Raw genomic sequence first — 14261 nt, 5'->3', positions numbered from 1 at the left:
ATCAGGAAAAATGGGAAATAAGAGGAGGAAAGCCCCAGCCTTGAGGCTGTCCTGCATGAGCCGTGAGACTCATAGAGGAAGAGTCAGCCAGGAAGAGAAGCTATGACCCATGGGGAACGAGGGGAATGAGAAAAGTTGAGGTGACAGAGAGCAAGGGAGAAAAATATTTCAAAAAGAAGTAAGCTCTGGTAAGAGCCGTGAGAGATTAGTAAAATGAGGACAAGGAAATGAGCTTTACATTTAGGAGAAACAAAAACCTACCCTTTACAGCAGTGCTCGTAGACTGATCTCTCTCTAAAACAGATCTGATAATGTTACTCCCTTGATTACAAAATTCAGTGGCTCACCACCAACTCCTCAGCAAGGCATATTGGCCTACGTCTTCCCAGCTTGGCCTCCTTCTGCTCTCATTCCCCATTCCTTTGCCCGAGCTTCCTCTGAGCAGCAACCACGGGCTGGTCCTGCCTCTCTTAGCAACACCGCTCTCTGGGTCTGTGCGGTTTCTCGGACCTGCACTGCCCTGCCCTTCTCCTGATGCATGCTGCCCTCCCACCCCTGGCCCAGCCCTGATTCTACCTCCAGACCATGTTGTTTGAGCTGTTCTCTAGGATCTCACAAATCCCCTGCTTGGATCGCTAATACAGCACTCTTCAGGTTGCATTAGAATTGTTCCCCAGCTGGGGCGCCTGGGTGGCTCAGTCTGTTAAGCATCTACCTTTGGCTCAGGTCGTGATCCCAGGGTCCTGGGTTCGAGTCCTGCATTAGGCTCCCTGCTCAGTGGGGAGCCTGCTTCTCCCTCTGCCCCTCTCCTCCCCTCCCTTGCCTCCTCCCCTCCCTTGCCTCCTCCCCTCCCTTGCCTCCGCCCCGCCCCTCCCCTCCCCTCCCCTCCCCTCCCCTCCCCTCGTGTGTGAGCTCTCTCTCTCTCTCTCAAATAAAACAAATCTTTAAAATTAAGAAAAAAAAAGAATTGTTTCCTGATTGATCTCACCCATTAGAGTATGAATTTCTTCATAGTTGAGACTGTGTTTTATGCATCCTTAGTGCCCAACATAATACTTAATCTACAAGAGATGCCTACCAGGTATTTGTTGAATAAATTTCCTAGAGACTATTATTTCAAACAGAAGTTCTAACAATTCTTAAAGGAAAAGCGAAATTAAAACATATCTTTTGAACCAACATACAAGTCCCCTCACTCAAAAAATCATCTTAAAAGGTACCAACAATCCCAGTTGTGGGCTGAATTGTGTCCTTTGCCCCCAAACCTCCAAATATGTTGAAGTCCTAACTCCCAATACCTCAGAACAGGACCTTATTTGGAAATAGGGTTTTTATAGAGGTAATCGAGTTAAAATGAGGCCTGGCGGGTGAGCCTTAATCCAATATAACTGGAGTCCCAATGAAAAGGAAAAATTTGGACAGAGACAGACAGATACACACAGAGGGACGCCATGTGAAGACACAGGGAAAAGGCCATGTGAAGATGGAATATCTATAAGCCTAGGACTGCCTGAGGCCGCCAGAAGCTAGGAGAGTCCTGGTATGGTTCCTTCCCTAGCACCTTCAGAGAGGGCGTGGCCTTGCTGACACCTTGATTTAGGACTTCTGGCCTCCAGAACCATGAGATAATACGTTTCTGCTGTTTTAAGCCACTCAGTTTTGAGTACTTTGTTATGGAGCCCTGGGAATAGAATACACCCCCCAACATGGAGAGAGCCCAAATTTTCTTTGTCACTTTGGCACTCCATAAACTTAATTCTTTATGCTAAAGAATGAAAAAATACAGGAAGAAAAACCAAAGAGCACTCTCCTCAATTTTGTCTAACACGGAATTGAAAAGAATCTTCAAAGACTTCCTTTAGTCAGGTTTAAATTAATCTACATTTTGTATTTTTAGTGATATTAAATTAACTGAATGCATTTTGATAATAATAATGTGTTGTGGAGGGTGGAAACTGATTATATTAATTTGAATGCTATACTTTTATTCAGTAAAAGAAAGTTGAGCATTTTCTTCTGCTCGTTTTATAAACTTGGATGAGTCTCATTATTAAATAAAATAGTGTATTAATTAAAAAGTTATGGAGGTGCCTAGCTGACTGAGTTAGCGGAGAATGCAACTCTTGATCTCAGGGTTGTGAGTTTGAGCCCCACGCTGGGTGCAGAAATTACTTAAAAATAAAATCTTCTAAAAAAATAAAATAAAAAATAAAAAGTTATTTATAAAAACTGTAAAGGTTTGGACTGAAACAGTGAGATGGTGTGATGGTTAAGTTTGTGTCAACTTGGGGTGCCTGGGTGGCTCAGTCGGTTAAGTGGCTGACTCCTGATTTCGGCTCAGGTCACAATTCCAGGATCCTGGGATCGAGCCCCACATCGGGCTCTGCACTTAGAGGGGAGTCTGCTTAAGATTCTCTCTTTTCCTCTCCCTCTGCCCTTCCTCCCTGCTCTCTCTCTTAAAAATAAGCAAATAAATCTTTAAAGAAAAAAAAAAGGTTATGTCAACTTGACTGAGCTAAAGGATGCCCAGATAGCTGGTAAAGCATTATTTCTGGATATGTCTGTGAGGGTGCTTCTGGAAGAGATCAGTACTTGAATTGGTAGAATGAGTAAAGTAGTCACAAAGCAGGTGGGCATCATCCAATCGGAGGGCCTAAGTAAAACGAAAAGGCAGGGGAAGGGCAAATTTGCTCTTTCCCATCTTCCTCTCCTGTCCTTAGACATTGCTGTTCCTGGTTCTTGGGTCTTTGAACTCCAACCACTGGCTTTCGTGGTTCCAGCTTGCAGACAGCAGCCTGGGGGACTTCTCAGCCTCCATGACTGCATAAACCAATTCCAACAATAAACCTGTTATATATATCCTTATATACACCCCATTTTTTTTCTGTTTCTCTGGAGAACTGTGACTAATACACACGGGGAGGTGAAAATTTCCAGAATCCATGGGGAGATGGCAGAGAAATTATCATTGCCTGTATTGAAACTGATTTGAATAGAGAAGAAAAAAGAAAAGATGTTCATACTTTGGGGAGGTATTACTCAACCTAACAAACAAACAAAACAAGCCACTTTGAGTGTTTACATAGAGGGAATTTAATACAGGGAGCAGATTACACATACTGGGAGAGCTAAGCACCAAACAGGACATCGAGGCAAACCTGAAATTAACAACCAAGGAGCCACTAGGGCCTCAGGCTGGAGCAGATTTCTCAGTCCGGGCACTAGCGGCGTTTTGGGGTGATAATCCTGCCGTGGAGGGCTGCCCTGTGCACCGTAGGATGTTCATCCTTTCTCTCTGGCCTTCACCCACTAGACCCTCGAAGCATCACCCACGCAAGCTGTAACAACCAAAAAGGTTTCCGAACGTTTGCTAACTGTCCCTTGAGTTGTGGGGAGAGAGGAGCTGGGGGAGGGGTAGACAGGATTGTTCGTGTTCGAGAAACACTGAGCTAAGGGATGAAAGGAAAAAGTGGTATTACCAGAACCCAGGGTCATCCAGGGTCACCCGGGAAAAGCTGGAACCATGAGGCAGAGGGGTCTGTCCAGTGAGAGAGGCAGGGAGAAGAGGCCCCGGCAGAAAGGGAAAGGGAGAAATACACTGGCTTCTCTCTTGCCCCTCAAACTCCTGCAGACCGGTACTGCCTTCCTGACATACAGAGCAAATCAAAGGCAAGGAATGGTTCTGAGAATGCAGGCCCAGGATCAGTACAAGGATTACCTTGAAACTGTGATTATAAATAAGGACACAAATTTAAATCTGAGGTCGAACTTTGAGACTGGTGCCCATTCAATGTGCCAGATCACCAGATGACTGCTGCACGTTACCCAGAGGCAGCACATTGTGACACTGCGGCAATCCCTCACTTGCATAGTCCGTTCCAAGGCCTGGGAGGGTCCTAAGAATGTGTTCAACGCACTCCCATGTTTTAGTAAAATTCGTATCACACTTCCTGTCATGTTGGGTGGAATGGAGAGGGTGTGGATTATTTTGAAGATCTGGTGGAAGGAAAGTCGAGGTGGGTACAGCTCTACCCTTGGACCTGAGCAGCAGGGGCTCCTGCCCTGGGCCCCACACTTTAGAGGGCCTCACTCCGGCTCTCCTTCTGCTGCATCCCTGCCTTTGAGATGAGAAGTCTGCAGTGTCAAAGGGATATGCCCACCCAGAATTTATGCTGTCCCATTCTTGCCCCTACTTTGAGTACTTCGGACCCTAGAATTCCCTGCGCCAATGGCCCTGGGCCTGCTTCCAGGATCTACATGGGCCTCTCCCCTCAGTCAGCCTTCTGAGAGTGCACCGTACCGCAGCACTGCATACCTCTAGGTCCAAGAGGCGGCCAAGACATGGCTGGTTCCTGGAGGTGATGGGTCTATCTTGGATGTGTGGACCAGAGTGTCTGCGGATGCTGGTGAGAGGCTTCTCATGGTATGGAATGGACTTAGGAATGGGAACAGAAGGCGGGTCATAAACAAGCAATAAAATCAATAGAAACCATTCTGACATTGAGAAGCACATTATAAGCCAAAATAATAAATTGTTTAGAATTATACCCAAAGTAGGAATTCATTAAGAGGAAGAAATACATTTTGAATAGAAATAAAGAATAGGCTTTTATATTGTTTGATAATCTCTTCTCGATCTAACATGAAATACTGACATCACAATCACCAGCTCAATGGGGTTACCATAAACAAACTGGTCAACAAGAGTCATCAGTTCAAAAAGTATCTAAGGTTAGTTCCTGTGCAAGAAAACTTGAAATGTGCATGCAATCTTACAGCTCATACAGGAAAGAAATTTGATGCAGGGTTTCCCAAATTTGACAACAATTTAAAAAATATATATGACTTACCTATAACCAGTTCTGAAGCTGAAAAACCTTTTCTAAGATAACAACAATTAAAAAAAATATTCAATCATGCTAAAGGAAAACCTGACTTATCTTTAAATAGAAAATGCTATTACAAAATCACTATAAAGAAGTGTATGCAGATACCTGGGTACCAGGGATCCAGGCTGCTCAGTCGGTTGAGCGGCCAACTCTTGGTTTTGGCTCGGATCACAATCTCATGGGTCATGAAATGGAGCCCATGTGGGGCTCCATGCTCAGCGGGAAGTCTGCTTGAAGATTCTCTCCCTCTGCCCCTCCCCCCACTCTCTCTCTCCCTCTCTCTCTAAAATAAATAAATAAATCTTAAAAAAAAAAAGAAGTGTATATTGGTATATCACCAAAAAATACAGAGATAAAGGTATTAAAGAGATATATCAAGCTGTCAAATAATAAAGATTATTTTTCTAGGTTTTTCTAGCATTTGTGAGCTTTTCAAATTTTGTGATTTGCTATAATTTCTCTCCTCATTTTAAATATTATTTAACTTCATACTTAATTTTTGTTTTTTAGAAAGGAAGAGAGAGCGAGGTGGGGGAGGGGGAGAGGAGGAGAGAATCTTAAGCAGGCTCTACACTCAGTGAGAGCCTGACATGGGCTCAGAACCCTGTGATCCTGACCTGAACTGAGACCAAGAATCAGACGTTTAACTGACTAAGCCACCCAGGAGTCCCCATACTCAATTTCATATTCATAATTTTCCATTCTCTTTCCTAAGGAAGGAACCCACCTGTCCCCTAAATTGTATAAGCTTAGTGTCCACAAAATCTGGATCTTTCCCTTGGTGTGGAGAGGTAAATTGAGCGTGTTGTCAAGAAATGACCTCAGTGCTTTGGTGTCAAAGACAGAGTTTGGGATAAAGAGGAACATTAGCTTTATTGCTTTGCCACGCAAAGGAGGCTGCAGCAGTCTATGGCATTCAAACACTGCAAGCCCACCCAGAGGAAGGGACTGGGGGGGGGCAGGGGCGGTATTTATTTATTTACTTGAGAGAGAGGGAAAGAGAGAGCGCTTGCAGAGCGGGGAGGGGCAGAGGCAGAGAGGGGGTGGTGAGAATCCCAAGCAAACTCCCCGCTGAGCATGGAGCCCTCGGTGGGGCTCGATCTCATGACCCTGAGATCAGGACCTAGACGAAAATCAGAAGTGGGAGCCTCAAGGGAAAGAGCCAGCCAGGTGCCCCAAGGCTGGTGGTGGGGGATGGTTTAAAGGGAAATACAGGATCTAGCCAGTTTGACTGGAATTGTGTAAGTGCTGTCAGCCTTGTTATTTGTTTTCAGGGTGGTACCAGGTTCCTGAAACAAAAGGCTAAGGGAGGAGGGGAGGATTGCGGAAGAAAGGGAAAAGGTTACTTTAAAAGAGAGCTTTTCTGAAGCATTAGTGCAGCCATTTTGATTTTTGTCCACTTCATGCTTGTAAGCGGTTTCCAGGGGGGCTTGGGCATTATGTCTGGGGAAATGGAGAGAAAATTATCTGAGTGGGCAGCTCATCCTGACCCCCAAGATGTCAAGGTGTATTATTGAAGGTAAACGAGTCAGCAGCTGGGACTTCCTAAGTGCCGTTTTCAGATGACTGCATTTTGTCCCCGTTTCTCCTTGTTTTTGTTCTGTAGTCATGGTGGCAGCTGATACAGGAGGGACAACTGGGCAAGGGGCAGATGACTGTTCAGCCTGACTCCACAGTTTCTCACACAGTAGAGAGAGAAGAAAGACAATGGTTACAAAGCAAAGCCAAAAAAGTAACCAGCGGTCTATCAGAACACGCCATCAGTGCTGACAAAGAGCTGGTATCCGTTTGGGAGCCCCAAGGACAATCCCTGAAGCAGACAAGCAGGGAGTGGGTAACAAGCAACAGGAGCCCAAACACACTGGTTTCGTTTGCAAGACTCTAGGCAGCAGTGCCAAGACCATTCCTCTCATTGAACAAAGCACAGGGATTAATTCTTACCATGTAATTTATTATTTCTTTTAAAGTGAATAAATTGCACCCTGAAGGGTGTTAGGTTTCTGAACGCTCACAGTTCCTCACAAATAGTTATCAGGATTTCTGGATGTGATTTGTACCTAAACTGGTGTAGTCTGGGGACTTGTAAAAGACGGGCTGCCCCGGGCAATGGCGCCCGTCCATTTTCCAGCCTAGTTCTTTTCCTGACTCAAAAACCTTGTGGTGAAATAAAGTGGGTTGAACAAGGGCTTTTATCTCTTCTCCCTTCTGAAATCCCAATAACATCACTATAAAAGAATAAAATAGGTATAAATCTACAAGGACAAAAAGAATGAGAGAGAAGATGACAGCAGGCTGAAGACTCAACAACATCTAGAAGTTGTAGTCCTGAGAAGTGGGGCTCAGCAGGACAGAGAAAGCTGGGTCCTATCACTCTAGAGCAGAGCAGACAGCTTCCACAAATTAATTTTGAATGTCTATATGACAGGAGGATTTTCTTTTATAAAGTGGATCACTAAAGTTAATCGGAAGCAAGTCAGTTGTTACCCCAGATCCACTCCCTGGCCAAGAAGTGTTCTTTCCGGAGAGACTGGGCTTGGGAGCCAGACTGAGCAGAGGTCAAGGAGAAGCAGCTCTCTCTGAGACATAGAGGGTGAAGGAAGGGCAGAGTGGTTTCCCCAGGGGAAAGCTGGGGGAATAGTAATAACAGCTCCTAAATAAACTCTGGGTCAAGCAGTGTTCAAAACACTTTATACACACTATCTCAATTAATTCTCATAACAGCCATGTGTTAGAGGTACCTATATCACCTTACTTTCCATATAAAAACCTGAGACACTGAGTTGAAGGACATTCCCCAAGGTCACCTAGAGCTAGAGATGGACCCAGTCTGGCCATAGTGAGAGGGAGACATGGATCCCAAGTGGCAAAACCATTACTGGTCTACCACAGAGAGAGCCGTGACATATGTTCCAAAATTTCCATCCCATTGCGTGGGCTGTATGCAGCATTATCGTATTTCCAACAGTTACAATGTGGGGCAAGAAAGTGATGTCATGCCAAGCTTGTTCCTTTTGAGGAACAGAATCCCTAGAGATACAGGTCTATGATCTATGATAGTCTGAGTAATGGCCCTCTCAAAAGATGTTGTGTCTCAATCCCTGGAACCTATTACCATATATGGTAAAACGGACTCTGCAAATGTGATTGAATTAAGGATCTTGAGATGGGGATTCTCTAATCCTCACAGAAGACTCGGAGACCCTTGTACTTCCACAGCACAGACCATGAGGTAAGGAGCCCACAGACCTGATACCCCTCTGCAAATGCTACATCATGGTTCCAAACACTAGTAAGATCTTGTTGACAGAGGTGAGTGGGACCTCAGACAAATCTGTCCCTGAGCTGTGATATTAACTAAAACTTGGCACTGATCATACACCAGATTGGATACCTATATAAGAAATAGTTTATAGGGGCGCCTGGGTGGCACAGCGGTTAAGCGTCTGCCTTCGGCTCAGGGCATGATCCTGGCGTTATGGGCTCGAGCCCCACATCAGGCTCCGCCGCTATGAGCCTGCTTCTTCCTCTCCCACTCCCCCTGCTTGTGTTCCCTCTCTCGCTGGCTGTCTCTATCTCTGTCAAATAAATAAATAAAATCTTTAAAAAAAAAGAAATAGTTTATAATCACAGGACAGAAAGGTATCCCATTAAAAACAGGATAAATACACTAAGGCATTTGGAGGGCTCAAATGCCAACACAAATGGATTTTGTTCAGGGATCAGAATTTCTACAGCGCCAAAAGACTGTGCTGTGGTTTCGAGGAGAGAATCATGAATAAAGTTTGGCTCGGATATGTCTATAAAAGGGATGAAACTTTATTAGTCATGGATGGGAGCTGGTGTGTGATCAACAGTCCACATGTTCTCTTGGTAGAAATCATGTCTATTCATGCTTAAGCCAGATTTATATTGTAAATTTATCATTCTAAAATGACCTTTGTAGCTGGGGGAAAAGGGGGAGGAACCCCACTGGGACACTTGAATGAGCCACCAGAGACTTGAGCAGATGGAAGGAGCAAATAATATAAACCAGGAAGGGTGCTGAGTGAATCATTTGTCTTAGGAAAGGTCAATCACTTGAGGTCTGTAAGAGGACTGTGAACTCAATGTGTTCCTTAGACAAGGAGCAAAAGCTTATTGGGTGTACTCATAAGAGTCATGAACCAGAAAAGGACACATTTAGTCACTGGGAGGCCATGTGACTACTACAGGAGCTACTCAGACCTTGACTTAGAACAGAACATGAGGTACACAGTGACTCTCCACTCCACGCACATGGCAGGCGTTACTAAGTGAGCATCGTACATCATTCACCTTGCCGAGGCCAGAGGCAGCCTCAGAGTCTTTCTCGGCACAGACCCCAAAGAATGAATACTTATGGCTCAGAGTTGACCCACAAGATAAAACCTATTTGCTGGGACGCCTGGGTGGCTCAGTCGGTTAAGCGTCTGCCTTCAGCTCAGGTCATGATCCCAGGGTCCTGGGATCGAGTCCTGCATTAGGCTCCAAGGAGCCTGCTTCTCCCTCCGCCTGCCTCTCCCCCTGCTTGCGCTCTCTCTCTGACAAAAAAAAAAAAAAAAACAACAATAAATTCTTAAAAAAAAAATAAAATCTTAAAAAAAAAAAAACCAAAAAACCAGAAACAAAACAAAACGCCAATTTGCTAACCCTGGTTTAGAACAAGAGTAAAGGAAACAAACTTTAATTTGAATAAAACCTGCATTAATATAGATTTTGAGAAAGCACTAGAGAGGCACATTGAGTAGGACAGAGAGATCTGGACACGGAAAGAAGGGAAGACTTCCAGGGTCTGAAGCCAAGAGGGCATCTGTGAAGTTGCAAGACATGATAAAGAACTTCAGCAAACACTTCCTCAGGTCTCTTTGGCCTCAGTGGGGTCGTGCACCCATCCTGAACCAATCACTGTAGTCCGATGTGTGGGCTTTACTGACTAGTTCAAGTTCATCAGAGCCCACCCGCAGAGCTGAGGGCATTCCTGCCCCAACTACATGGCTGTGTGGGGGAGAGGTGCTCCTGTGAGGTAACTGGGGTACTCTCACCATGAAGGAAAGACTTAACGTTGAGGAATAAACAGCAGGTGCAATTTATGGTAGGGCAGGATTTCCAGGGGCCAGAGCTGGAGAGCCGTCTCAGAAGGGCAGATGAGGCATCTATAGGGTAGGTGTAGAGTGGCCTGACAACCAACGTAATCATGTGTGGGGATGAGGTGGGAAGTGCTTTCCTCCTCTAAGGAGACCTCAAAACCCATACCTGCTACAAAAATGAGGAAGCAAGTTTGGGTTGCAACGTAAGATGTCCCCAGAACTAGCAAAGGCATGAGCTTGAATTATCCTGAGCTCATCAGTTTCGGACAATTATCCTACATCATATGAAGGAGAAACCCTGGAACCAGCCAGGAACTAGGTCCTTCAGCAAATTCTCTCTGCAACCAGTGCAAACACCCCATGTTTGCAATTTTATTTACCTGAATGTTTCCCCCTGCCCCGGGGTTAGCAACAACTCCTGAAGTCAGAAAGATCCCTAGTGCCTGCCTTCTAAGAAAGGAAAGAAGAAGGAAACTGGGGGGACCGTGTCCCTTTTCTTTGCTCCTCCTGGAACAGAAGATCTCCCAGGGAGAAGAGGATGGTGGCTTGGAAAAGAAAGGGAGGCTGGCTGGTTGCTTGGGACCCATGGAAAAGAGGAGAGGTGCAGAAAGACAGTGATGAGAAGCAGCTGTGGAGGCTTAACGGGCAGGAAACCCCTGGGTTACGGAGGAGGAGGAATTTGTATATAAGAAGGGTGTCAAAGGAAAGAAAGCTGGAAGGAAGTCTGCTATAGTTTCTTCACAAATGGCATCAGTTAGTTTAGGGACGTAATGCTGTAAGCATTAGAAAACCTTTCCCAGACTGGCTTGGACAGAAAAAGGATTTGTAGGCTCACATATTTGAAAGCGACAAATGTAAAATGGACTTGGGCAAGACTGGATCCAGCAACTCAAAGGATTCAGTTTCTTCCCGTCTCTACTCTCTTCATCCTAAGGGGCTCTCCTCATTGCTGCAAGATGGGCACCAGTAGCATCAGGGGGTGGGGGGGGGAGCAAGCTTCCTCATTACATAGTCCCCTCTTATATGGAGGGGAGACCCCCCAGTGGAATGCCGGAAACTTCAGATGGTACTGAACCCTACATACACTACATTCATTCCTATATATACACACCTGTGATAAAGTCTGACTTATAAATTAGGCACCGTATGAGATTAACAACAATAACCAACAATAAAACAGAACAGTTACAACCATATACTGTAATAAAAGCTATGTGAGTGTGGTCCCTCTCTTCTCTCTCAAAATACCTTACCGTCCTGTACTCACCCTTCTTCTCGGGATGATGTGAGATGATAAAATGCCTACATGATGAGATGAAGGGAAGGGAATACATCGGCTGTGAAACAGCACGAGGCAACTCCTGACCTCTGACAATCCAACAGAAGGAGGACCATCTGCTTCCGGACCACAGTCTGGGGTAACCGAAACCTCGGAAAGTGATAAGAGGAGGGACTACTGTACCATCCAATAGGAAAGAAAGGCCTCTGTGTCCCAGAATCCCTGTCAAAGGACCTCTGACTGGACTCGCTTAGGTCTTGTGACCAACTTTTAACCAATCACTGTGTCTGGGGGAAGGGAAATCCGTTTCTAATCAGAGATGGCCGCAGAGAGCCTCACATACACTCTTCGTGGCTGAAAATGGGGAGAGTGATGGTTTCCTAAGATAAATAGGATATCATTATTATTATGAAGGAAGGGGAATAATAGCTGGATGGCCAACACCTGGTCGCTGAGTATCAGATGCACCAGGAAAGGTAAAATGTACGAAATGTACATTCTAAATCAAAGAGAAAAGCAAATAGCGAAAGTCTCTCTCCTGGAAGTGGCTTTTACTGAAAAGAAAGAAGAAAAAAGAAAAGAAAAGAAAAGGAAAGGAGGGGAGGGAAAGGGGAAGGGGAAGGGGAAGGGGAAGGGGAAGGGGAAGGGAAGGGAAGGAAAGGAAAGGAAAGGAAAGGAAAGGAAAGGAAAGGAAAGGAAAGGAAAGGAAAGGAAAGGAAAGGAAAGGAAAGGAAAAGAACGTGCATGGGAAAGGCTGACTGGCGAGAAGGCTCCCATGGTATGATTGTGGCCGTGCTCAGCTGGCCAGCAGCTGTTCTACCAAATGAAATGAGACACAGGAAAACAACTCACATGAATAATCCCTGAAGATGGATCTTGATACATACACTTTACCCAGTGTTCTTGGAAGGACTCATGGGGCACTCCCTAAAGAGTGAGTTAATGTTCTGTTAAGTTCTTGCTTTACTTATTATCAAGGATGGTTGCTTCCTGAAACCCGGCACTCTGTTAACATTCTGCATGTCACTTTGGTTCAAGTAAGCCATTGGAAGATGGATCACTATTCATTCCCTGAAGAATTTCCCAAGTTAGAGATATAATTAATAATCTTAGAGTAGCCCAGTTCAGAACTCTAACAAGTTACATAACATGGAAGATAGAAACTAATGAGAACAGTCATTCTTTTGTGCTTAGAAGAGAAGAGTAAAATAGCTTTGGTAGCATGATTGTTCAATAATTTTTTTCTTACCTCCTGAGCCACTTGTCCTTGATTCTTGCCAAGGGTCCAGCAGGCTGAGAGAGCCAATACATTTATCTGAAACAAACGTTTCCAACTGGTATGTTAGAATATAGCAGTAGATTTCAAAGTCTTGCCTGGTAATCAGGTAATTCTTTAAATAAATTACGATATAACTCTACAATAGAATTCTATTCATTCATTTAAAATGATGCTGTAGTTGAAAATATGTTTGCATAATGTTCACAATATATTGTTGAGTAAAAAAAAAAGTTAAAAAACAACATGGAGATTATAATCACACCTTTATAAAATCCTAAAATATTTACATTTTTTTACAGAAAGAATGAGAAGATATCCTATAAGATGTTTCTAGTGGTTTTCTCCAGGTGGTGGGATAATGACTATTCTTTTTAAAATTATTTTTAAAAAATTTTAATGAATATTCTCTTGGAATCTTTTTCTCCTTGTTTATATTGTCTAAATTTTCTACAATACATTACTTTTGTAATAAGAAAAATACAGCAGAGATATTTTTAATTAAAAAATTATACCCACTACATCTGTAAATCTCTAATTGTACTTATATTTTATTCTTTAAAAATTTCGGTATTCTTCCTGTAAGCAGCCACAAATCCTCTGTGGAATGAGGTAGGGGAAGAAATGCATACATGCATGTATAAATGAGTGAATGAATAAACACAGCACCAATTAGAGCAGCAAAGGAAACTCTGGGGAATCCCAAGGCTGACTGGCCGCTCCATACTTGGATTCAGTTAACATCTAAATGAGATCCCATTGTTGGAGACTAGTCCCAGTCCCAGCCACATGGGACATTTTAGTGTTTCTAGGTCTGGAGGTGAAGTTTTCTTGCTCCCAGGAGTGACATCTCAAGAGTCTAGATTCTCATACTCTAGTAAGGGGTCAGTCACCTTTCGCCTTCAGCCCCCTGTGGAATTTTTCATCCTGTGATCCCTAGATCCTTCCAATCCCCCCTAGGTGGGGCACATTTGGTATCGGAGGGAATGCTATCACTGCTGGACCTCAGGGGCTCCTTGACCACTCATGCCAGGGGTTCAGGCTCTGTCCACTGCTTCAACCACCTTCTCCAGCACTGGCCCCCCTACATAGCCCTCATTAATGGCCGCCATCACTGCAGCCACCATGCTCCAGACACGTTAGAGATCACTCCCCTCTTCTTGAGTTCTGAGCAAAGAGACAAAGAAACTCCCTCTTAACAGACTCCAGGGTCTGGAAATGCAAATGTCCCATCACAGGGCTTTTCCCAAGCAGGGAAGGAGATGGACACATCAACCTTCTGTCTCAGTCCCCCAGTACCTCTCCTTTCTGCTTACCAGCCTGCTGGACTGGGGATCACGAAGTGACAAAGCCTGTTAAGTAACGTAAATGAGTTATCCACTAGTTGTCCAGCTGTAGCGGATTGTTGCCAAGGGTAATACAGGCCCCGTGTTGATAGGTTTATTTTTAAGGGAAAGCAGAAATCTAGATTATCATGTGTAATCCCCCAATTTTTAAATATTGACAACTAGTTTATTTTTTTAACCCCAGTATACGTTAGGAATTCTGTTAGGGATTCCTTGTTAGGAACAGGCTAGGAATTCTGTTCAGCAGCTAGTAAAAGAGATGAAAAATAATATAGCTTCAGATAGAGACTTGATACTCTATTTTGGTGAGAACCTGCAAGTAGTTCAAAGGTGGGCAGTCCAGGGCTGTGGGCAGCTCCAGGCCCT

At 44.4% G+C, this 14261-nt stretch overlaps 1 protein-coding gene across 5 annotated transcripts in view; it reads right to left on the bottom strand.

Annotated features, from left to right (window-relative positions):
* Nucleotides 1-12589, bottom strand: part of LOC123780627 (uncharacterized) — a 75196-nt gene extending 62607 nt beyond the window's left edge. For all 5 annotated transcript variants that reach the window (XR_015727131.1, XR_015727132.1, XR_015727134.1 and 2 more), the window contains exons 1-2: nt 12523-12589; nt 4316-11423 (exon numbers count right to left, since the gene is read on the bottom strand). The gene's annotated coding sequence lies outside the window, so the exon portion shown is untranslated. The remainder of the gene's footprint in view (nt 1-4315; nt 11424-12522) is intronic.
* Nucleotides 12590-14261: the final 1672 nt, after the last annotated feature.

The sequence above is a fragment of the Ursus americanus genome, chromosome 17 (assembly GCF_024610735.1).
Source record: "Ursus americanus isolate L20-20 chromosome 17, mUrsAme1.1.p, whole genome shotgun sequence".
Classification (NCBI taxonomy): domain Eukaryota; kingdom Metazoa; phylum Chordata; class Mammalia; order Carnivora; family Ursidae; genus Ursus; species Ursus americanus.
This window is presented reverse-complemented; position numbering and strand designations above follow the sequence as displayed.